Source organism: Phyllostomus hastatus, unplaced genomic scaffold, assembly GCF_019186645.2.
Source record: "Phyllostomus hastatus isolate PE091 unplaced genomic scaffold, TTU_PhHast_1.1 phas_contig_40, whole genome shotgun sequence".
Classification (NCBI taxonomy): domain Eukaryota; kingdom Metazoa; phylum Chordata; class Mammalia; order Chiroptera; family Phyllostomidae; genus Phyllostomus; species Phyllostomus hastatus.
In genome coordinates this window covers 18158218-18183958 of record NW_025333872.1, presented here as the reverse complement: position 1 = coordinate 18183958, position 25741 = coordinate 18158218, and the positions used below count along the sequence as shown (strand labels likewise).

Below are 25741 nucleotides of genomic sequence, written 5' to 3'. Positions count from 1 at the left end.
CTATCTGTAGTGAACTCTTCTCAGATTTTCCGGCAGCTATTATTTTAGCTTAAAGGCAGATTCATCAGTCAATTTGTTGTTGGGTGGATTAGGTTGACTGACCCTGGCAGCCAGAAGGGCCCTTCTCACAGGCCAAGGGAGGAAGGTCTCCTTTGGTGAGTGCAGGTGATGCTCCCAGGTCCCTGCCTCCCTAGTGCTTGTCCTTTTAACCTCTGAGTCGCTCCTACCTTTCCTGCTTCCTAGTAGCCCCTCATCCTGCCTCCTCCCAGGGGTGCAATTTTGTGGTCCCCGCAGGATTTGAAATGAACATGGTTCTGTCAGCGTTCCACTAGCAGCTGGCACTTGGAGATCCAGGTCCAAAACCCACCCTCTGGCCTTCGCCCGGGAAAGGGGGCGGGTGGGGAGCGCCAACCTTATCTCGCGGGCTCCGCCTCCGGAGGGCTGTGAGTGAGTTCCCGAGCCGCTGCGCTCCGCTCTGGCCGCAGCGGGGAGACGGGGAGACGGGGAGACGGGGCTCAGGACGGAGGGCAGCGAACCGGCTTCAGCCCAGTTTTTGTCCGGGTTGGGGCTGGTCACTGCCTGGGACGTCCTGTACCCCTGGTGGAGAAGGCAGCTGGCTGCGACTGCAACCCCGACGCTGTGCCAGCGTCGCAGTGCCAGGTAAGGTGACACCTATTTCTCTCCTCTCCCGGCCAGAATGACATATAGGGGGCTTCAGTGCTGGCCCTTCGGGGGCTGCAGTTTGGCATTTGAGGGTGCAGTTTTCTCCCGGCACTGCAATGCTTGGTGAACCGGGAGGTAGATTCCGCGTCCAGCTGGAGTCTGGGATGTCAGGGTTTGTCTTCCAAAGTTACTTGGGTGTTAATGAATCTAGAGGTTCGATAGGCGCTGATTTCTGTTCAGAGGGTTTGGCCTGTGAGAAAGAACAACATTCGGGGATTTGCTTCCCTAAACTCATCTTCCTCTATCTCCTTGGAGGAGGCTGTGGCATCCACACGTGGCGCGCCTGGGAGTGGTAATCTGGGCGCAAAGCGCAGGGGACTGTGTGAGGTGGACCAGAGGTTCTTTATTTTCGCTGCATAGTAGGTTCACTAGGGAGCTTAAAAAAAATTTAGTGCTTGAGCAGCACTGCAGACCAATGAAATCACAATCTCTGGGAGTGGGACTTTGGACATCTACTTTTAAAAAACTGTTCTCACGTGATTCTCAGGTGCAGTAGTTTGGGAACCAGTGAGAACAGTGGTTTCTCAGAATGTGCTCTCTGGCCTGCATCACCTGCGAATTTTTAGAAATGCAAAATCTAGGGTGGGGCTGAAACTCTGGGGCTAGGGCCTAGCTCCCTGTTTTGCTGAGCCCTTCAGGTGATGCTAGAGCTTGCTCACTTTTGAGAACTTGGGTTGGATCTCCCATCAGGTAAGGCCAAACACCTGCAGATGCCCCTCTACAGAGGAAGGAGGAAAGAAGTCATTTTTGGAAAATCTAAGGTATACCGTGGACTTTGGAGGATTCTATGAAGGACAGAGGCTTAAATATCATCTTGAGTAATTTTTACATTGCAGAATTAACATATTTGCTTTAGGAGAAAGAAGGAATTTTCTTTTTTTCAATGTTGAAGTGAAGCCAAAGAAGAAATGTACACAAGTGTCCTCTAGCTGTAACATGAACCTTTGGCCCCTGATGACATGATCCCAGATCATCCCTATCATCAGTGCACACTACAGGACTCGTATGCAGTATTTTTTCTTTTTTAAGCAATTGGAGGTTTAAGGGATTCGTGCCAATTCTCTAGAGTGAAAGGGAATTCAGCATTACATGTCTCTGGAATGTCCAAAGTGGCTCTTTTTTTCTTATAATAGAGATCTGAGATTTCAAAATTTTGGCAAAAAGAAAATCCAGCTCTTTTTAAGTCATTAGTACAGAAATAAAATGACTTTGCAAATAAGCTTAAGTGGATTAGGGAATCGAGCAGCGGACAAAATAAAGCTTGAATAGGCGTGACTCCAGCCGCAGCACACGTGTGCTGCAGCGATCGTGGTGCTGACTGTGCGAAGACTTTCTGTAGGGAATGTTTATTTTCCAAGTTGCTGTTCGTGCCAATTTATGAGTGAGGTATATAAACTTGTTAAGGGACAGGTACTAAGCCTGTGTTTAGAAAACTGGGGAAATGTAGATGGTGATTAGAAACAGGACCCTTGGTCTCAAGCCTCATGCTCAACAGCTGTTCTTTGCTTCTCCATTTTCCCAGACGGTGGCCTAAATTTTCCAAGCCTCACTTTTCTCATCTGTTAAATGGGGACTGTAGTAGTATAGTGCATACTTCATAATTCTAATATTGTTGCTTGAGATAAATGAAATAATGCTTCCACAGTGTCTAGCATAGAAAGTTAAATATTTGTAAACATACCACACACACTGAAAATATAACAGAAGTCTAATTCCCAAACTCCTGGAAATGAAAAATACAGTAATATTGATAATATGGTCAAATTTTACATTTCTTTGCATGACAACCTCACCCTTAGAATTTAAAGTTTTTGCTTTTTACCTAAATGTGAATATATGGTTACCCTCAATTTGTCTTCATAATTTTATTGCATATTTTATATAGAACTTTCTAGAATAAAATTTTTAAAAAGCTTGGCTTCAAATTAACAACCTGGTTTTTATCTACTCACTGTCCCTGGTGAAGAATTTCACCATGTTGTGGAGCTCATAATCTATTAACATTCACATTTAAATAGTCTATAACTCTAGCTCTCCTTGTCATTCCTTATAAAAGAAATTCCTATGGTAAGAGAGCATCTAAAAGAGGCCTGCTGTGGCCTCTAAGAGAAGCAGTTGAGAAGTACCATCTGGTGTTTCTTAGGTTCTTGAGAGAGAAAATAAAATGAAACCTTAATCAGTGACGTTAAGATTTGTTCAAGACAATATAAGACACAGCAAAATGGTGACACACAGCAAGGATAGGCCTACATTGGCAAAAATGTAGGGGAGATCATTTAAGAGTCCTTTTCCTCCATAACTGCAATAATTTCAAAATATTTCAAATCACATGTACAAAAAGCAATTTCTTTCATTATTTGATTGGAACTGATCTGGATGATACTCTCGGGACCAAATGGTTCTACTGAAAAAATATTTATGATATTAATTCCAAAAAGGATGTCAAATGATTTTGTATTTGAAATTGGTTTTGATTTTCCTTTAATTTCAGTGATAAATTGAATATCAGACTTTTAACCAATGCCTTTTTATGATTCATCTTGTGTTATCTTTTTAAATTTACTGGGTGATATTGGTTAATAAAATTATATAGGTGTCAAAATTCTATAATATAACCTATAACATTCTATAATCTGTCATCGTATATTAAATTGTGTGTTTACCAGCCAAAGTCAAATCTTGTCACCATATATTTGACCCCTTTACCCTTTACTACTTCTCCCAACTCCCTTCCCTCTGGTAACCACTATACTGCTGCCTGTGTCTATGAGTTTTTGTTTGTTTTTCCTGTTTCTTCGTTTGTTGCTTTCAGTTTTATGTCCCACCTATGAGTGAAATTATATGGTTTTTGACTTTTTTCATGTGACATATTTCACTTAGTATGATATTCTCAAGATCATCCATGTTGCCCCAAATGGCAATATTTCATCTTTTCTCATGATTGAATAGTATTCCACCATATGTATGTGCCACATCTTTATCCAACTGTCTATTAAAGGATGCCAGTTGTTTTGATGTCTTTTTGGTTTAAGATTATTTATTTATTTTTAAACAGAGGGGAAAGGAAGGAGAAAGAGAGGGAGAGAAACATCAGTGTGTGGCTGCCTCCCATGTTCCCCTATTGGGGACTTGCCCCGCAACCCAGGCATATATCATGACCGGGAATCAAACTCGTGACTCTTTGGTTCTCAGGCCAGCACTCAGTCCACTGAGCCACACCATCCAGGGCTGTTTCTGTGTCTTGACCACCATGAATAATGCTGCAGTGCACATAGAGGTATATATATCTTTGCAAATAAATGTTTTCAAATTTTTGGGGTAGATATCCAGAAGAAGCATTGCTGGGTCATATGTAACTCTATTAAGTTTTTGAGGAACTGCCATATTGTTTTCCATAGTGGCTGTACCAGTCTGCATTCCCACTAGCAGTGAATGAGGGTTCCTTTTACTGTACAACCTCTCCAATTGCTTGTTATTACTTGTCTTGTTGATAATAGCCATTCTAACAGGTGTAAGGCATATCTTGTTGTAGTTTTGATTTGCATTTCAAATGCAAGAAGTTATACCCTGCCTGCTACCAATCTCGTGTAACTTTTAGAACACTAAACATGGTCCATGTTCCAGCATATAAGCATCGTCGTGACTCCTACATTCCTACATTCAGGAAATCACGTCTTTATTAGGATACTTTTGAAATGACAACAATGTTATTAAATTGAATAAAATTAGAATTTAATGTTATTAAGTTAAATATAATTACAATTTAATATTAGTAGAGTTTTTGTTTGGCTCACTGTGTATGAAATGAGTATCTGTGGAGATGAAAGATCAGACGCACATCTCTTCATGGGAGAAATGAAGGCATGTGGAAGCAAATTCAAACTCTCAGCACTCAAATCAGTGTTCTGGATAATCTAACTACAGAGCCAAGAGAGTCTGTGATGTCGCAATTCAGTGACAGGATGTGGCCAATTAGGAACAATCAATATTGAAATCCTCCACGGTAATTTTATAATTCTCTGCTTACAGGCATAAAGCCTGAAGCAGAGATGATCATAAAGAAGTTTGCTTAATTGCACTTGATTTACATAACCTGGCTCACTTAAAAGGTTTTCATGAGCATTACCTGGCACTCATTTAGGTTCATTTTGAGGGCCCTATTTATTTCAAAGTGGATTGTTTTACTATTAAGTCCAATTTTGAAAGTCTTATGAGTAAACACATCATAGAAAATGGATACATGTTTTTATTTTGTATTTATTATGTTTAGATTATACTGCTGAGAATGCAATAGTAATTCTTTAGCTTGATTCATTATTATTCTTGTGAAAACAAATTTGAAATGTTTATTTCTGGCAGGTAGTCCAGTCTCACTCAAAGAGAATTAGCCATGCAGGCCAAGTTCCTCGACTTTCTCCAGTTCATGATTAAAGATGCACACTTTTCAGCTAGGCTGCCTAGCCTTGACCCTGCCTCTGTGCCTTGGTAGTTGTTTGATGTAGGTCAAGTTACATAACCTTTTTTGCTTCTGTTTCCTAATTAGTAAAAATGGGGTCACAGTAGCTACCTCAACAGGATTGTTGTAAAGAGAGAGAGAGAGAGAGAGAGAGAGAGAGAGTGTGTGTGTGTGTGTGTGTGTGTGTAGTCCAGCATAAATAACGCCCCTTTTTATTACATACAAATATTTTATTATAAAAATCATAAACATGTAATTCTGTAACATAACAATATCACACTCAGGTACGCCATATGACATTTTAGGTGAAATGTTTAAATTGCCGTCTGTCTCATGTAAGACATTTGCATACCCTACCTATACTCAATGGCATTACTTCTGCTGAACCCTATGTATACAAATAGTGCTGGCTCATAGTAAACACTTAATAAGAGTTCACTATTATTGTCCTGCCTGGTGAGGCTCAATTGGTTGGAGCATCATCCTGTGCACTGAAAGGTTGTGGGTTCGATTCCTGGTCAGGACACATACCTAGGTTGCAGGTTTGATCCCTAGTTGGGGCACATATGAGGGGAAACCAATCAGTGTTTCTTTCTTATATAGATGTTTCTTTCTAAAACCAATAACCATGCTCTCAATTGAGGGTTAAAAAAGAGAGATAATTTGCTATTATTTTACCTTGGACATTAATGAATGGTTTAAGCTACAGCTTTCTTTTCTATTTTCACCTCTGAAAAGTGGATTCTAAAAGAGAAGTAGTAATTTACATTATGTTCATTTGATGTTTTTTCTCTTTTAGCTAGTGGGGGAATTTCAGAATATGTGAAGTACTTCAAGTTTCTCAGAAAATAATACAACATTTGGAACATTTTTTAAAAATTCTCAGATACCACTGCTGCTGGCCAGACACCTCATGTTAAGAATCAATGATTTATGCCACTGGTCCCCAAACCTGACTGCATATTGGAATCACTTGAGGAAGTTTTTTAGAATATGGACACCCAAGCCAATTAAAAATTAATCAGTTTGGTTCATTTATTGTGAAAATGAATAAAGTAATTATGCCCTTTATATAAAGAGGTCTATTAACTGTATCCATAGGATTTCCATGTACTCATAGACTTTTTAGAACAGTAAGGGCAACTAGGATTTGTCTAATATAAGTGAGGAGACAGGCTTGGAGACCTCATTCTTGGCTAAGGGCTCATGAATAGCTAGTGGTGGCCTTGGATAACAGCTCAGGTCTCCTGTCTTCTACTCCACATTTTTTATTTAACTACTTTGTCTTTTGAAGAATCAGATAGTGTGACAGAGGCACATAATATAAGAGACAGTTTTTGGTATACTATAGATTTTCTTACCCCATTTCACCCAATTTGATTTCAGGGTTATTTATTCAAAAGATTTCCTAAATAAAAACCACCAAAAATAATATGTCCACAATGACAAAAAAAAAATAATCCATAGGTATCAGTTGTGAAAAGGATAATCTTTTCCACTAGGTTTGTCTTCTCTAAGGATTTAATTTAGTTTTTTTCCTCTTTGTTGTTTCTTTACCATTTTGGTTTTTGCTAATGAAAACCTCTAGAAGGTATCTTCGAAGATTTCAGGAAACGTTGACAGTTTTCTCAAGTCCAAGTTTGGTGACCTTCTGGGAATCCTGCCAGTTGCTTGTGCTTGATTCAGTGTTTAGTTTTTGTTTTGACTTGTCTTGTTTTGATTTAGGTCAATTTAGTCGTGATTGCAGTGTTATGTTTCCCCTTAACTATTTGTTTTTACAGTGATCGGTGTTAAGAAAAAAAGATTAAGGACCAAGAAAATTTCCTTTTTAAAATTTAAAGTAAAAAGACATTCTAGTGAAGTTTAAACTTTATAGGAAGTTCTACTAAAATATTTTTTAGAAATCATTTAAAAATTTTTTATTGTGTAACGGGAGTTAATAAAAACAAACATTCAGAAAATATCTATTATATTTCCATGGTAGCTTTCAAATCCATAGGTGATTCAACGATTGGAAAAACTTATTGAAATACATACTTTAGACAATTCTAAAGCTTTTGTACATGAATTTTGCTACTTTTTTAGGAAGAGAGAGTTTGATTGATCTCATGGGGTTTGTGTTGGCATGTGTTTCCAGTAATACCCTGAATAGATGTAATATTAAAGATAAGACAAGGAGGAACATTCTTTGTAAGGGTTCGGCCATTCATCAAATAGCAATTAAGTGCCTACCAGATGCCTGGCTATCCTAGGAGGATTCAGAGAAGTTGCTAAGTTCAGTTAGTCTATTAATAGACCATTGGAAAAAATTGATGGAAAAACTCCCTTCGATTTATTATATAAAATAACATTTTATAATATCTATAAGTGAAAAATGTATAGGGCAAAATAATTCTCATTGAATTTAGAAAAATCTACAAGCATGGCATGATGTATCACTTAGTTTCTTCTCAAACCATTTTTGATTCTTGCTTGACGTAATTCCATGTGTCAGTCTGTACAATGGGTTGAACGTGGCTTGAAGGTATATCTTGGCAAGATGTGGAGAGGTTATTCCAGAGAGAGGCATGGTGGAGAAGGTAAACGTCCAAGGTCCTGAAAATGTAGTCAAGTCCACTACTGCCCTGTAGAAACTCCTCTTTTGGCAGTCTAGCTTTTCATCATTCTGTAGTGCCTTTACTTTTCTTACCATGACCAAATTACTAGTTACCTAGAACCCCTGGACTAAGGTTTGAAGTGAGAGTGAAATAAAAGCTGTGAGAAGCAGGGATGACATGGTAACTGGCTTAACTAGAATGGTATAGACAGAGTCCCTGCTGGGGACTCATTGGAATGAGGAGGGGGCAGGGATGACAAGAGCCAGTGGGATTCAGAGCTTTTGATGGCAAGTGGAGGCACAAGGAGCCTCATGTAAATTCCTGTGTATTTAGTGAAAGCAGACTTCTGAGTGTGTAGTGTGAGCAGGTAGGTACCTACAGTCCAAGTTATATGTCATTTCTATACCGCCATCTAAATAATAGTAATAATATTTATATGTCAAGTGCTAAATAAATGTATTGCTCTCATTATTTTCAAAAAGGTTCTGGACCAGGAAATGGGAAACCTGGCTTCCCATCCCAGCCTGCTACAATTCAATGAAAAGTTGGTAACTTTGAAAAGCATGCAGTAAGGGAGAGCTGGGCAGGTGTCGCGGCCACTGACTGGCAGTGACCAGGGAACGCTGCGGTTGGCTCATCAAAACACGAGAAAAACATACACAGAGACAACCAAGTCTTGTGGGGAAATAGGAATGGAACGGCCACTCTCTCTAGTGGGGAGTGCCATGGCCACCCTCCCTAGGGGAGAGTGCCCCTAAGGGAGAGCACCTTGTTCTCCCACCCCAGCAGGCTTTTTATTGGGTTTGTTTGCATAGGAATTCAGGTGAAGCTCATTACTCATTGCCAGGAAGTAAGGATCGAACAATAGGTAACAAGGAATTCTGAGGGCCTATTCTGAGTCAGGATCAAAGAGCTGTAAAAAACTTTAAGGAAAAAAACTTACTTCTTCCTTGGACCCTTGTCATTCAATTGAAAGCATTCTAAACAAAGCAGGATAGGATTTCACATATTCTTTCTTAGACCTGATCACCTGGGGAACCTGCCCTTTCTAGCACAGGGCTGCACCACCCTGAGTCATTGTTTCAGGCTTAGGTGGAGCAAGGGAACTAAGGCAACCAAGAGATTAGGAGATTTTCTCACAGACAATGAGGACTCAGGCTATGTCAAAGCTGAGGGGTGAGGGTCCATCACCCCCTTTTGCTGTAGCCCCCAAAGTCCTTCCTTGGGGGCCTCCCACCTGATCGTGCCTGTCTGAGGTCATTCCCCGCTTGGGGAATCTTACCTGTCATTGGCTAATTGACCAAGTATTGGGGGCCAGGCTGGGTGAAGTAAAAGGAGCAGAAGCGGTACTCCTGCCAGGGAGATAAGCTTTTGTGTCCTTGGTGGCTTATGGTCCATGTGTATAGTGTGCTTTCTACTACGTATGTATTTCATCACATGCTCAGCACAGAGTGCGCAGAGGTCATTCCCTCAGCCTTAGCGGGGGTTACAGCTTCTGATACCAGGCAGGGCAGTTCCCAACAGGCAGGTGTATTTATGAAGTCTTCTTTTGTTTTGCTCTTTGCACATTTTCCTTTTTCTTGGTTATCACCCTTTGGAAGCCATCATGGAACATGTAAAGAATTGCAGTTTGGAGAATCTGTATATAGAGTTAATTGTGGAGTAGCATACTTGGGGAAATTAGTGTATTAAGAAATGGAAAATGTATTCCTAAAATTCCTAATAACATACTTCTTGAATGTATACAAAAGATGGATGTTACTGTGAATGAAGAATAATGAAATAACAGATCTTTTTATTTCCAGAAAATTTTAATGATGCCTAAATGAATTTTTCTTGGCCTCCATGTAGGAATTATGTAAATTATGTCCACTGGTCTTTTGAACACTTGAAAAAACATTTTTCTGATTCTGAATTATGGGTTTGGTGAGGGAAATCATGTTTATATGAGTAATCAAATTATATTTTTGAGCTCTAAATTACATGTTTCTCAAAATGTTAACAGTTGTGTTTAGGTGGCAGAATGCTAGGTATTTTCTTTCCCGCTTTTGTTTATTTTTTAATATACATGTATTACTTTTATAATGCAAAATCAATGCATAACTACATACTTTGTAGATAGAAACATTTGAAATTATAATTTTGAATTCTCATACAAATGAGAGATAATGATGTTATAGTGTGATTAATTTGTGTTCCTGTAATTCATAAAGTACATGTTTTGCAAGATGTACTTTCAAAATCAGACACACTAAGTACAGATGGTAAAATTTGGTTAGAATGACACAAGAAATTTTTTTAAAGCAGAAAAATTAGTTTATGACTCCTGTGAATGCTAAAAGAATATTATGTACTCTACTACATTGACACCATAAAACGCAATAGCTAAATTCATGGGTGTCCTGCAGTTGTGGCCCTGACCCTCACCACCTGTGTGACCTTGTGCCTGGTGTTAAACCTTCTAAAGCTTAATTCATCCATCTGTTAATTGAGAATCATAGGACCTATTTGGTAGAGTGATCAGGAAAGTTAAATGGGATAGTACAAATGCTTGAGCTTAGATTCTGGCAGATAAAAAGTACTAAAATAGAATATTGTATCATACATAACAATATTCTCCCTATTTCTAGGCTTTTACACATTTGTGATTTGAATATCTACTTTTTGAAAAGCATGTTACTTCTTTGGATGAGAACATCGTCTGTACAACCTGAGTCATGGAGAAGAGGCAGATTCAGATTTCCGCTGTTATCCACGTTGAGATGGGGAGAGGAGATTGCAGTGCAGGGGAGGAGTCTCCTGAAGCTGGCAAGGCCGTAGTAGCAATAACAGTGGCTTTGGAGAGCAACTCCTTGTGACTCTTGGTGTTGATTCTGGAGTCCAAGAGGCTGTTATCCTTTGCCATATGGCACAGTCCCAGAAGGTCACTGTGCTTGTTGAGTAGGATTGACAGTATCCTTAATTTTTGCTTATAGGTGCAGATGGCTTGTCATAAACTCCTGGGTTTGGCAGTTGTAGAGATATTTTTGGTGAGGGCCATAGATAGCTAATATCAGGGCTTTGTGAAAATCAGAAGATAGCTTTTTCTCAGGACAGATGCAGCCCTGGGTTTTATTATCCCATTGCCTCTTTGCTGCTGCAGCCCAGACTTGTGTGCATCATATAGGGTATGCATTAATTCATTTGGCAAATATTTTCAGCTCTTTCTATGGTTAAAATAGATCCTAGGGATGCAGCAATAAGTAAGACATGATCCCTGTCTTCAAGGATTAACCATCTCTTAGCAAATTTCTCCGTGGATGCTTTGCATGTCAGGGTGAGTTGTCATACCACAAAGCTCCTAACCCTATTCCATTGCTGCTAAGGTAGGGTGCCTTGAGGAGGTTGTTGTGGTTCTTCCTATGTTAATTGTCTCTTACCCTCTAGTCTGAAGGTTTATCATTAGGGCTGTGCCTAGATCTATGTTCTGCTCAGAACTGTGATGATTTCAATGTGTATAATGTACATCAATAAGTTTCTACAAAGCATTTAGATTAAGCATGTCTTTTATGAAGCACAAGACAAGACAAAACAAAACACCATGATGAACTGAATTGACTGAGGCTTGACAGAAGGAAGTTATGGAGTCTTTGGGAAAATAAAAATCAAGTATTTTGAGAGGACAGATGTTAGAACCCTGGAAAAAAGTGAATATTTTTGATCTCCTACTCATTCTGCAGGTCCCAGCAGAAGTAACACCTGCTTGAGTGTGGTAGGGTAATAATATGGGTGTAATAATTTATAGTTTTAATTTGAACATTTCACCTAAAATGCCATATGGTGTGCTTGAGTGTGATGTTATGTTATGTTACAGAATTACATGCTTATGATTTTGTAATAAAAGATTTTGTAATAAAAAAGGGGCATTATTTGTGTCAGACCCCAAAAACGAGTTAATTAAATGAATGTCTGGAGAGTTACCAATTATAGAGTCACTTGTGCATATGTGTTTTCATGACTGTGGCTCTAAATATGTTTAATTTTTAGGTGGATAGTGTAATTTCAGATTGGACATTATTTGGGCAGACATTACATTATTAAATGCTAAATGTGAGTAATGCAATTTTACATGTTTCTGCCTCATCTTGGGTGTGGCTGTCAAGTTAAATTCTAAATTTCTAATATGCCATGTGTTTGAACTTTGGGCCTAAAGCAGCCTACAGAAGTCTAGAAAAGCAATTATAATTTCACATTTTCAAACTTGATTTGAGTACTGATGACTTAAATTTTAAATAAATGTGTGCATGTTTATCCCCTCTTCCAGTTTTTCCCCAAAGATGAGCATTTATCATAATGTTAGAAGATGTTTTTTCTCTTTCTCTCTCTTATTGTTTAGTATTGCCAATCCTTAGGCAAGGCCAATCTATTTTATCCAAAGCTGTGTTTTCAAGGAATCCACGTATACAGAGCTGCAATCTTTCCAAACTGCACTGAAGAGGAAATGCAACCTGGTGTCTTTGGAGTGCAAGTTTGCTGCTATTACCCTACACTGTAGAGGATTTCAAATTTTGACTTTCATTCCTTCAAAATCCTTTTCCTCCTGGCATTTCTGTTTTCTCAATGCCACCTATTGATATGTTCTAAGGTAAAAAGGGAAAGGAAGAAGGCCTATTTTATTATCTGCAAAAGTTGCAAGAATAGATTTCTGTTTCTGCAACCATTATTCTCATTAGGAAGTTGGGAAGTTTTAAACAGAAAAATACAGGGATTTTGATATATCAGGGGGGCAGAGGGCACACAGAAACTCCCAAGGCAGCCATTAATGTGTATTTCTTCTCTTTCACTGCAAGGATATATCGGCAATTGTGAAAACATTAAATATGTGCTATGTGGGAAAAAACAAAAACAAAAACAAAACTGAGAAGTTGTGAGCCAGTGTGTTTAATTTCACTGGCTATCAGGGTGCCTAGTAGTTTGAAGTTCCATGATTTCAGTTTGCTTATGATATAGTTCGGAGATGGACTGTTTCAAATGTATTTTTAGGAAGCAAAATAAGACTGTAGTTGCACTTCAAATGGTCTAATACAGAAGGTAGGCATGGTGAAAGAGGCGGCCTGTTTTTGTCATGATTTGTTTCATAGAGGCGGTAGGACTTGGACCTGCTTCTTGAAGCATGGTTCAGTTTGACCAAGTGGTTTTGGTTTAGATGTACACTCTGTTCAGCATAAATCGTAGGACTGGAAATTATGACAATATTATAATAGTTTGCAATATAAATATTGTTTATACCAATAACACTTGATGCCTAACCTCTCTCTCTAGCATGGCTAATAAGCAAATTATCCAATGCCAGACATATCTAATGGTGGGCCACTCAGTTTTAGGGAATCCCCATTTATTAGAAACTTTTTCCTTGAATTAAACTGAAAACTTGCTTCCAGGAGCTTCCAGGCATTGATCCTATTTCTGTGCTCTGGGAGTGACAGGAACGAGTTAATTTCTTATGGCGATCTCACCAGTGTTTGAAGCAAGTGAAAATCATACTTTAAAACAGCTTCTCTTTTGCAATGGTTTGGAGTTACATCCCCAGTCTGGTCAGCCTTCCCTGGTCCTGTTAAATTTTGATTCATTCTCTCTGACTATCAGTCGCTGAGGAGAAAGGAAGTAGCCCTTTTCTTTTTTTTGCTTGTAGCCCAAGACCAAATGAATTGCTGGCAGCCAGTTCCCACCAATAACTTCAGTTTACTATTAACTAAGCCCTTTCAGTCTGCTCAGACCTCCTGTTGTTAAACAGACTGATTCCTACTGAGCATTCTACAATCCAGATTTGGGCTCCTAGGATTTTCTAGTGTTTCTTTTGAGTTTTGCCTTTTTGCAGTTGGTCCATTATTTATTCAGTTAAGATCTTTTAAATGCGAAGTCTTTCATTTAGTTAGAAATCATTCTTAGCTGAGCTTTGTCTGGAAGTCGATTTGCAGGTCATCATTGCCCTCGCTCAAATTACAAATAACTAATTAAATGGATAGGGTGAATGGCAGAATTCTAAAACATATCACTAGAAACTTCCTACCAGGTCCACATGAGGTATTACTCACCACTGGGGAGCCATTTAATTAGTTGTATATTGAGCTTATATTTATCTGTTTTCTCTTTGAAATATCATGAGCATGGTATTCTAATGTCAGTCTAGTACTCCCATCGAAAAACACGGTCAGTTTGATATGATGTATTCTTGGCACTTCGCAAGGATTTTAAGTAGGTTTCTTCTTTTAAGCAGCATATAGGTGGCCTTTACAAAAAACCCAAATCTATTCTTTTTGAATTCTAAACAGCAAATTTAACCCTTTAAATGTTATTATGATTGATAATATATTTGGATTCTTCTTTTTTTCTTTGCATGTTACATTGGGTTTCTGTTTATATCATGCTTTCTTATTCTTTATTATAATTATTACTATTAGTCTTTTTTTGTTTGGAATTAAGTGTACTTCATTTTCTTCTCCTACCAGTTATCTCTGGAAATTATATTTCTATTTACATAATAATGGTCATCATTATATTTCTATGTGTAAATTAAAACATTTCTTTCTAATAGCTAGCTGATCTTTCTCCGCCCACCTTTGAGGTCTTTTACTTACTCTCTTTACATGATTTGTATCACCTTTGTTGTCTGTTGTCTGCCACCCCTCGCCCAGCTCCGGGTTTGAGAGCTTGCATTCTGTTTCTAGATGTTAGTAACATTTTTTTTTTGTAACAATTTTAGACAGAAATTTATTTTGGAGAAATGGTTGAGGGGTGGCAACTTTTGTTCATTTCAAAACAATTTTCTATGCTACAACTAGCTTAATATTTTTTATCTTCTAGTAATTTTTTTTAGTGTGCATTTTTTAATATTTTTTTAAATTTTATTTTAATCATTGTTCAAGTACAGTTTTCTCCCACTTACTCCCATTCCAGCCCACCCACCCAACCCTCCCCTCTTCCCCCCCCATTACCCCCCACCCCTAGTTTTAGTCCATGTGTCCTCCAAATTTGTTCCTGTAAACCCTACCCATTCCCCCCTGGAATTCCCTCTTCTCTCCCCTCTGGTCACTGTCAGTCTGTCCCCTATTTCAGTGTCTTTGGTTATATTTTGCTTGTTTCTTTGTTTTGTTGTTTAGGTTCCTGTTAAAGGTGATATCATGTGGTATTTGTCTTTCACTGCCTGGCTTGTTTCGCTTAGCATAATGCTTTCCAGCTCCATCCAAGCTGTTGCAAAGGGTAGGAGCTCCTTCTTTCTTTATAGCTGCTACTATCTTCTAGTAATTTTTTGAGGAGAGTGAAGATAGTAAACAGTTGAGTTCTTTAATGTTCAAATGATAAAAATGTTCATAAATGAATGTTTTTTTTTTGCTTGTGTCCATATTTTCCTACAGAACTTTGAATACTTTGATGCGCTGTTTTTTAGGTTCACTTCTGGGTAATCTCTGACTTTCTTTCTAGTTATTCTCCCTGTCCTCCTCCCATCCCCCACTGAAACTCTTAGGATTTCTTGCTTCATTCTTTGAATTATGATTTCTCACTAATGTGTGTAAAAAAGAGGTCTTTTTCCCACACATGCAATCAGTTGGTACTTATGAGACCTTTTCAATCTGAAGATTCAAATCTTTTCTTAGCTCTGTAAGTTTTTCTTTATTTCTTCATATGTCTCTATTTTTTCCTTCTGAAAAAATATATTTTAATATTTTTGAAAATTTATGTCCTTTTGCATCGTAATCTGGTACAATTATTCAACTTGATTTTCCATCTAGTTACTTTTCAGCTATTCTCACATATATTGAATATATTAATTACTTTTAACTTAGTTGTCTTTTCATTGTTATTAACTCTGTTTCTGTGGATATTTGTTATGTGTTTGTTGAGTTTGTGATCTTCCATGATGCTGGTTTTCTCTGAATACTTGAATTTCATGTTAACTATTACATGTTTTTTTTCCTGTTAACTAGAGCTGGCTCCTAATGATTGTGCAGTTGGACAATGTACTAGTTAGTGTCTTATCTTCTGGATAGGGCTGCTTCCTGTTCCTCTTCGGTTTTGCTAGTGGGGAACCTACCCAAGACCTGCTTTGCAAAACCAGTCTAAGAACCCACACCCAGGGCTCCCTATTAATGGAAATGGAAAAGAGCTGCATAATGTCCAAGAGGCCACTGTCCTTTGTCATTCATGCAAATTGCTTCCTGTTCAGGCTGAGAGGCATCTTCCTCTGTTAGAGTACTTTTCTTTTTCTTGTTCTGGGAATCCTTTTTCTTCCATCTCTGAGTAATATTGTTCCTCTGACCTTCCCAGCAATGTAGGCCATGGAGTTGAGAAGGGATTGTGTTCAGTGTTAATCTGACAATGTTCTAAAGTAACTGTAATCGTAGGAAAGAATGAAAGGGATCTTGGCATCAGCTTTATTACTTCTGTTATGAAGTGAACATTTTTGGACCAAGTTGTATGCTGACAGTCATAGATGCCCCATTTGGGCTGTTGGGTACTGTAGCTTTAGGGGTTTCTTTACAATTTTCTGAACACAATTGGATGATGTAGAGAAATAAGAGCATCTTCTTTTGGATGAAGTCTGACATGTTGTAATTCTGAGACTGCACTTGGCACTTCCTAGAGAAATGTCAGTTTTCCAGCAGGAATGAACTGCATCCAGTGCAGCTGTTTCTGGTTTAAACCCTTGGATTTGAAAATCTGCATAAGAGAATGTAACCATCAAACTCTGGAGTGAGCAGTGAGGCAGGAGACTTTCCCACCTCATAAGTTTCTACATTGCAGATGTTAGACTATCTTAAGTTTGTGTATCATGATCCCCTGTAGGGTTCCTTTCTGAAAGATTTTTAATAAATGTTTAATAATAATATAACCTCCTATAATTCAGTCTTTTTAATACATTAGTCTCACAGAGCAGTGATTTAAGAATATCTTTTTAAACATCACACACTGCTCTCATTTGCCAAGGTGTGAACTAAAATATATGCAAACCAAAATGTTTTCTAGTTCTTTTGGATTGGTTTTTCCTTGGAAAGTTTTATTATTTATTCAGTTTGAATTACAGTATTGCCAGTTTCCAGAATGCTAGGCATAGTTTTATTCAAGTATAAGAATAAAACACATTCCAATGCCCAACTGTGTGCTCTTCCCCGCCACTCTCCGTGATTTAAAAATATCTGCACAAGTTCTCTCTTGCCATCCCAGTTGACAGAGAATCAAAACTTGACTGTGGTATTTGCTAACCTTGTATGTGTGTTTTAGGGAGAACAATGTAAATAGTTTGAGAAACCCCTCCATTTTACATTCAGAATTATACTGCAAGCATTCAGTTGAATTTGTGTAGTGCTTGGCATTTGTTTAAAAGAGGAACATTTTCAAGGAATCATTTTTTAATCTGATAGCTTAGTGATAAAAAAGAGACACTATCATGAAAAGGGAATGATCAGAATAATATTGTACATGTCTTTGGAACTCTTTGAATGCAATAGAAATGTTAGTGGTATGATAATTTTGATTACACAATTTTAATTTACAGAAAATTCATAATGCCTTAGATCTAGTAGAACCAGTTTGGAAAATGGAAAGCAATGACCTTTTTTGTGTGTCTGTTTTAAGAGGCTACTTATTAGCCTTATATTTAATGAAAGAAATAATTAGATAAATTATTTATGGGACTGGAACTGTAGCCAGTTTGAAATCAAAAAGATCTTCCAACTCACTCATCTCCTCACCCCCTGGTTTTGTAGAGGGGATACTGAAGTACAGCCAGGCTTGCCTTCTTGCCCAGATTTCTACATAGTCCTAGTAGTGGTCTTGCTGGGTCAGGGGCAGGGATGGTCCAGCTGCTGGTACAAACCTCTTTTCCCCACACCTAGCTGAGTAAGGCCAGGAAGGAACTGAATGTTGTGACTCATCACTTTTAAACAAGTTACTATTCCTGAACTGAATATAATGCTTTCTTAATTAACAAATGCAGGATATTCATTTTTCCATACCAGAGCTTCCTCTTAGATGGTGGAAAGTTGCATGCTAGTTTATTTTTGAGGATGGTCTTTTTATTTTCCATTCTTTTCAATGGTTAGTCATGTTTCATTTGGTTCCCTTGAATGCCAGGATGGTAGGTTGTATTAGATCACAGTGATTCTTGTTTTCCTCAGGAAACCTCTCTGGCATACCTAGTATGCAGCAGTAGAGCCATCTGGGAAGCAACGGAAGATCATACCACATGAAGCAGTTTGTTTTCCTTGGATGTGTAGCTAGCATCTTAGTAGGAACAAAAGGCTGGTTTCTGAACTGGCAGTGCACTGCAGGGTAGGAAGGGAAAAACATGGCAGTGAGTTTGGGGGAAGGGTAGAAAACATTGAAACTGGTTAAAACCCTTACATTTAAGTAAGCACTTACAAACATTTCACGTAGATGATAGAAGAGTAAGAGTTGAGGTGAATTCATTAAAACATTTGAAACTAAATTGTTAATGTCACACTTTTCCTATAAACAAGCATATAGAATGTGCATATTTCATATTTGTATTTTCTTAGTTGAAGATAGAAAGGAGAACATTGGAAATTGGGAATATTAAGTCTATATCAAGGAGTTAGATACAGTAGGTATTTTGCAGTTTTAAAATATGCGTTCTTTCCTTAAACATCAAAGCATTCAGTAAGTTAAAAATTATCCATGACAGCATTTTATAAGTTAACAGGAATACAAATTAAAAAAAAATTAGTATGGCGGGGGGAGAGGATCCAAGATGGAGGCATAGGTGGTCGCACTGTGCCTCGTCACGCAACAAAAACTAAGGACAACAAGAATTTACAAACAAAAAACAACCAGAACAGAGAGAAATGAACCGAATGGAAGTCTGAATACCATACATCTAGTCTGGTAAGGAGGGGTGGAATCAGAGGCCTATGGAAAGGGGTTGAGGGGTACTGGCAGGAAAAATCGGTGGCTGGCAGACATGCGCGCAGGACACAGACCGCAGTTGGCGGACCCCAGAAGCGCAGGGGCAGCTGATGGACTGGTGGCAGACCCTGGGTGTGGGAGGCAACGAGCAGACCCAGTGAGGCATGCAAGGCAGCTGGCTGTCCGCAGCCATACATTCCCACACAAACTAAGCGAAAACGGGCAGTGCGACACAGACCGCACAACCCAGGGACCCAGCACCAGGAAACAAAGCCTGAAGGCACCAAGTGAAAACACCTATGGAAGCTGAGGCTAGGAGATCTTCTCAGCCTCACAGGAGGCTCCTTGGGGAAACCCACAGAGTCTGAGAGAGTGCACAAGCCCACCCGCCCAGGAGCCAGCACCAGAGGGGACCAATTTGCTTGTGGGAAGCGGCAAGGGGGACTGGAGTCCTGCTGAGAGCAGAGCGGGCAACATTGTCCGCTCTCCGGCTCCGCTCCCATGTCACAACCCAGTGACTGAGGTGCCCCACCTGGTGAACAACTAAGGCTCTGCCCCTCATACATAACAGGCATGACCAGACCAAAGGGAAAAAATAAAATAAAATAAAAAAGATGGCTCAAACAGAGTTAAAAGCCCCAGAGCCAATTTTTTTAAGCAACTGAGAAATAGGCAACCTATCAGATGCACAGTTCAAAGCACTGGTGATCAGGAGTCTCACAGAATTGGTGGACTTTGGTCATAAATTAGATGAACAAAGGCAGACTACAATAAGTGAAATGAAGAAAAATGCACACCGAACCAATAGTGATGGAAAGAAAACTGGGTTTCAAATCAATGGAAGGGACAAGAAGGAGGAAAGGAACAACCAAACAGAAAAGAATGAAGAAACAGGAATTCAAAAAAATGAGTAGAGGCTTAGGGACCTCCAGGACATCTTTAAATGTTCCAAAATCTGAATTATAGGGGTACCAGAAGGGGAAGAGGAAACACAAGTGGAAAAGTTATTTGAACAAATAATAAAGGAGAACTTCCCCAATATGGCAAGAGAAATAGACTTCCAGGAAGTCCAGGAATCTCAGAGAGTCCCAAAGAGTTTGTACCCAAGGAGGAACATGCCAAGGCACATCATAATTACATTACCCAAGATAAAAATGAAGGAGAGAATTCTAGAAGCAGCAAGAGATAAGGGGACAGTTACCTACAAAGGAGTTCCCATCAGAATGTCAGCTGATTTCTCAAAAGAGACCTTGCAGGCAAGAAGGAGCTGGAAAGAAGTATTCCAAGTCATGAAAGGCAAGGACCTATATCTAAGAATACTCTATACAGCAAAGCTTTAATTTAGAATGGAAGGGGAGATTAAGTGCTTCTCAGATAATGTTAAGTTAAAGGAGTTCATCATCACCAAGCTCTTATGATATGAAATGTTAAAGGGACTTATCTAAGAAAAAGAAGATAAAAAATATGAACAGTAAAAAAAGACATCAAGCTCACAGTTAGTAGCAACCACACCTAAAACAAAAGCAAACTAAGCAAACAAAGAAAACAGGAGCAGAACCACAGAAATGGAGATCACCTGGAGGGTTAGCAACAGGGGAGGAGGAGAGAAGGGTAAAAGGCATAGAGAATAAGTAGCATAGATAATAGGTAGAAAATAGACAGGGGGAGAGCAGGAATGGTGTGGGAAATGTAGAAATGAAAGAACTTATGACACATGGACATGAACTAAAGGGGGGGAATGTGGGTGGGAGGGGATGGGCAGAGGGAGGGGAGTGAAGGGGGAAAATGGGACAAATGTAATAGCATAATCAATAAAATATTTTTAAAAAAACTAAAAAACAAAAAAAATTAGTACCATTTATCTTGGTCAGGATGCCATTTTAAATTCAAATGACTTGTATATATTCCTAACCAATAAAATAAAGCTCTGTAGAACTGAGAAAAAGCTTCTGCAGTCTAAAATTTTGTATTTTAGGAGAAAACAAAAGTGAAATCAGTAATTACAAGATGCTGTGTTGAGTCAGTCCATAATATTTCAAATTGATTTATTATTAAGAGAGCATTATATTAGACAAAGCGTTCTTTGAGTGACACCACAGAGGCAGACGATGTTTTCCTGAATCTTTCATGGCAGTCATAGAACAGTGGATGAGAAGAGTCAGCATGAAAATTGTTTCTGTATATCTGACTGAATTGGAGCTCTCATAGAATAATGGCTTTCAAATGTTTTTTTTTTTTTACAGAACCTACAGGAAGGTAGTTCACACTGTGACACTTCTGTATTTATTGATAGATGTATATCAAATACTGTCTCATGATCAATATCTACCTTTTATGCATTATGTTCTGACATCTCCCCTTCCATTCCATTCTATTGAAAAACACTGGTCATGACCCACTAAAATGATTTTACAATCAACTCATGGGTCATGGTTTGTGGTTTGAACAACATTGATGAATTTGTATTGTTAGCTTTGTTTGCCAAAAATATTCCAAGTACACAATGGATTTATGTCTCCTGATCCTACTGTGGTTCTGGTCAATAAGTTCAGTGGAAATTGGCATATGTTTTTGGACGGGAGCATTTAGTTTCTGTTGGAGACCTTCCGAAGCTCTTGACCTCTGCCATGGGAAGTGACCATGCTCCTCAGAGTGGGTCCCGAATAGAGGAATGTGGAGCAGAGCCCTTAACTAGCTCATAGAAGACATAGAGTATGAATACAAAAAAAAAACCCTTTGTTTTTACAAGGCACTACAATTTTTTAATTTGCTACACAGCATACCTTAATTTCTCCTGATTGGTAGAGGGTAGTTCATTTATGTATTCTGCTGGCGGTGGGAGAGAGTTTTGTTCTGGAATCTTAACTTTGCCTGAAAACATATATAAGTTTAAAAATAAGTTTATTATTTCTGGTTATAAAACAATATGTGTTTTTTTGTATAAAAGTTTGGAAAATATGAGAAAGCATAATGAAAAAATATATATTTGTAACACTACTATTTGGAAGTTACAACTTTTGACATTTCTATTGAAAAAATATATTTTACTCAATTACTTTATAGTTTTGTGTTTTGCTTTATCTCTTACTGTTTTTTAATGTCATTAAATATCCTTGGAACACGTGAATTTCATGCCTCTCTGGTACTTCATTATATAGATGAACCAGCATTTATTTAGCTATTCTTGTAATATTAGACATTTGTGTTGTTCAATACAAAGAGTTTTAATGGTCTAAAGTCATGGCCCTTGGCACTCAACAGCAAATAGTAAAGCAGGGAGGATCCACATGCACTCACTCTGCTCAGCATCAGCTGCCCCTCCCCAATGCCTGTTCCTGGCACAGGGAGAGCCCACATATTCTGCTGCCAAGTAACAATTTCATGTGGGCAGATACCTCATGGAAAGCTTGTACTCAATTTTCTAACAACTAAGAAGCTTTTTATTTCCTCTTCTCCATCCCCCAGCAAACAAATTTGGATTTTCTTCTGAGTTCTTTCTTTCAGGAAAGGTCATTGCCATCTACTAGATGCATAAGCCAGAGAGCCAGGGTCATTCTCATCTCTCTCCTTCACATGGACATAATCAGTCAAACTTGGCTTGTTTTAACTCCTGAATCTCTCTCAACTCTATTTCCACTCCCCTGTCCTCCCTCAGGCCCACACTGCCTCTCACAGTCTTCCCTGTTTTCCTGTGCACATTTCTCCCTTTGCTGCTATAGTGAGCTTTCTAAGCTGAGGGCGAGAATGCCATTCCTTGCCTGTAGTCCCTCTGTGGAATCCTAGGGTGAGCTTTAAAGATAAAGTCCATTCCTCTTCACTTGATTTAGAAGGCTCTTTATGATTTGTTTCCTGAGTACCCTCTCAGTCATTGTCATTCTTTTCTCTGAGTGCCTGCTGAATTGTGTTCAAGTCCTAACTTGTTAAAGCCCTATAAGGAGATAATTAGGGTTAAATGAGATCATAAGGAGGGTGGGGCTCTGATACCATTGGATGATAGGATTAGAGCTGTTTTTTAAAATATATTTTATTGATTATGCTATTACAGTTGTCCCATTTTTTCTCCCCTTTATTCCCCTCTGCCCTGCATACCCCTTCCCACCTGCATTCCCCCCGTTTAGTTCATGTCCATGGGTTGGACATGTATGTTTTTTGGCTTCTCCATTTCACATACTATTCTTAACCTCCCCCTGTCTATTTTGTACCTACCATTTATGCTTCTTATTCCCTCTAACTTGTACCCCATTCTCCCTGCTACCCCTCCCCACTGATAACTCTCCATGTAGTCTCCATTTCTCTGATTCTGTTCCTGTTCCAGTTGTTTGCTTAGTTTTTTCTTTTAGTTCAGTTGTTAGTAATTTTGAGTTTATTGTCATTTTATTGTTCATAGTTTTGATCATCTTTTTCTTAGATAAGTCCCTTTAACATTTCATATAATAAGGGATGGGTGAGGATGAATTCCTTTAACTTGACCTTATCTGGGAAGCACTTTATCTGCCCTCCTATTCTAAATGATAGTTTTGCTGGACAGAGACATCTTGGTTGTAGGCCCTTGCCTGTCATGACTTTGAATATTTCTTTCCAGCCCCTTCAGCCTGTAGGGTGTTTTTTGAGAAATCAACTGATAGTCTTATGAGAATGCCTTTGTAGGTAACTATTTCCTTTTCTTTTGCTGCCTTTAAGATTCTCTCCTTATCTTTAATCTTGGGTAATATAATGATGATGTGCCTTGGTATTACTTACTTGGGTCTTTTTTGGGACTCGCTGAGCTTCCTGGACTTCCTGGAAGTCTATTTCCTTTGCCAGACTATGGAAGTTCTCCTTCATTATGTTTTTAATTTCTTGGTGTTCCTCTTCTCCTTCTGGCACCCCTATGATTCGGATGTTGGAACGTTTAATATCCCGGAGGTTCCTAAGCCTCCTCATTTTTTAAAATTCTTGTTTCTTCATTCTGTTCTGGGTGAATGTTTATTTCTTCCTTCTCTTCCAAATTATTGATTTGAGTCCTGATTTCCTTCCCTTCACTGTTGGTTCCATGTACATTTTCCTTTATTTCACTTTGCATATTTCACTTCTTCCTCTATTTTGCGACCATATTCAACCAATTCTGTGAGCATCCTGATTACCAGTGTTTTGAACTGTACATCTGATTAGTTGGCTATCTCTCATTGCTTAGTTCTATTTTTGGAGCTTTGATCTGTTCTTTTATTTGGACCATATCTTTTTTTTTTGTCTTGGTGCACCTGTTATGTTGTAAGGGGCAGAGCCTTAGGTATTTGCCATGACAAGGCAACCCACATCACTGTGCTGTGGTGCTATATGTGGGGGAGGGGTCTCAGAGGGAACAGTGCTGCTTGCTCAGCTCTCAGCCAGCTTTCAGTCACTTCCTCTGCTACCCACAAGCAAATTTGGCCCATCTGGTGCTGATTCCTAGGTGAGTGGGCTTGTGTAAATTCTAGGAACCTGTGGGTTCCTCCAATGAACTCTCCTGTGGGGCTGGAAGCTTTTCCCACTACTGCAACATGCACAGGTTTTTATAGCCAGAGATTTTGAGGCTTAATTCTCCTATTCTGGAAACCTGGGTTGTGTGGTCTGTCTTGCTCCCCAGTTGTTCCTCCCAGTTTATCCTCATGCATATGTGGGACCACCCACCCAGTCCTCTAGCCACTGCCTTGCTGCACATCCTCTCCACCCCAGCTGCCCATCTCTGCTTCTCCTACCGGTCTGCATGAATGTTTCTTCTTAACTCCTTGGTTGTCGGACTTCTATATAATTTGATTTTTTGGTAGTTGTGGTTATTTTTGGTTTTTAATTTTGTTGTTGTCCTTCTTTTGGTTGTACAAGGAGGCAAAGTGTATCTACCTATGCTTCCATCTTGGCCTGAAGTTGAATTAGAGGTTTTTATGAGACACCAGGGTACTCTCCCCCTCACCCCAACACACACACACACACACACACACACACGCACACACACACACACACATGACCTAGTGAGGAAATAGCCAACAATATGGTGGCCCACCTACAGAGAGGTCTCACCAGAAATGTACCATGCTGGCACCCTAATCTTGGAGTTCCTAGCTTCCAGGAGTGTGAGAAAATAAATGTCTGTTGTTTAAGCCCCTCAATCTCTGGTATTTTATTATGGAAGCTCAACCTGAATAAGACACTACTCGTCAGTCCCCACAGATACTTCACTCCAGAAATCTTTACTTCAGAAATGCTGTTTTACTAAGAACACCCTTACTCTTTAATGTCTCCAGGCAAAATCAGGTACTATCTTCCTATTCTCAGGTTACCTACACATCCCTGGTTTTCCTTCAAGTCACAGGTCAAATTCTACCTCCTCTCCATTTGCATATTCATTTCTCTGAGCTCCACTTGCACCTTGCACACACCTCCATTAAATCTCTACTGTTTTGTGGTCACTGTGGGTTTGACAACTTTCCACTGAACCCTCCATTTCTTAAGGCCATTAACTAGCTTTTTCATCTTGTAGCCCCAATGCTCAGCACAGTGACTGAAAAATAATAGGTGGTCATAAATATTTTTGAATGAATAGACAAATAATAGTGGTGAAGTAGTTATTCATGTATTAACTTTTATCTGTGGAAAACCTTTTTCTACTCTCTCACAATCCAAACAAGCCAGGCTTCATGTATTCTTATCAAAACCAGCTGTAAAGACAGGATTTGAAATTCATTAACTCTGAAGTATAAATAACTGATAACTGTTTATGTTTCCCAAGGGCATTTCAACTTTAACAGTGATACAATTTTTAATCTAAAGAAAGAAAGCTTTCTTGGTGGAATTTCAGGCTTAACCTGCATATGGGATTGGTTTTAACTGAGGGTAGAGGTAGGGCTTAAGAAGTTTTCTTTGCTCAAAATTCGTACTCCATAGGCTCTGCCTAAACATGAGGGCAGGTCTGTCACCTGCTGGCTCACAGAATGAACTGTTATGTCCAATTACACAGCAAATTCATTTTTGTTTCTATTGCACAGCACAGATTATAGGAACTTCACATCTGGTAAACGTTTGCTCATAAAATCTGCATCTGCCAGAA

At 38.9% G+C, this 25741-nt stretch overlaps 1 protein-coding gene across 1 annotated transcript in view; it reads left to right on the top strand.

The window, feature by feature from the left end:
* The first annotated feature begins 587 nt into the window (after positions 1 to 587).
* COL21A1 (collagen type XXI alpha 1 chain) overlaps positions 588 to 25741 on the top strand; it is a 173797-nt gene continuing 148643 nt past the window's right edge. Inside the window, exon 1 of the mRNA XM_045843605.1 lies at positions 588 to 660. The gene's annotated coding sequence lies outside the window, so the exon portion shown is untranslated. The remainder of the gene's footprint in view (positions 661 to 25741) is intronic.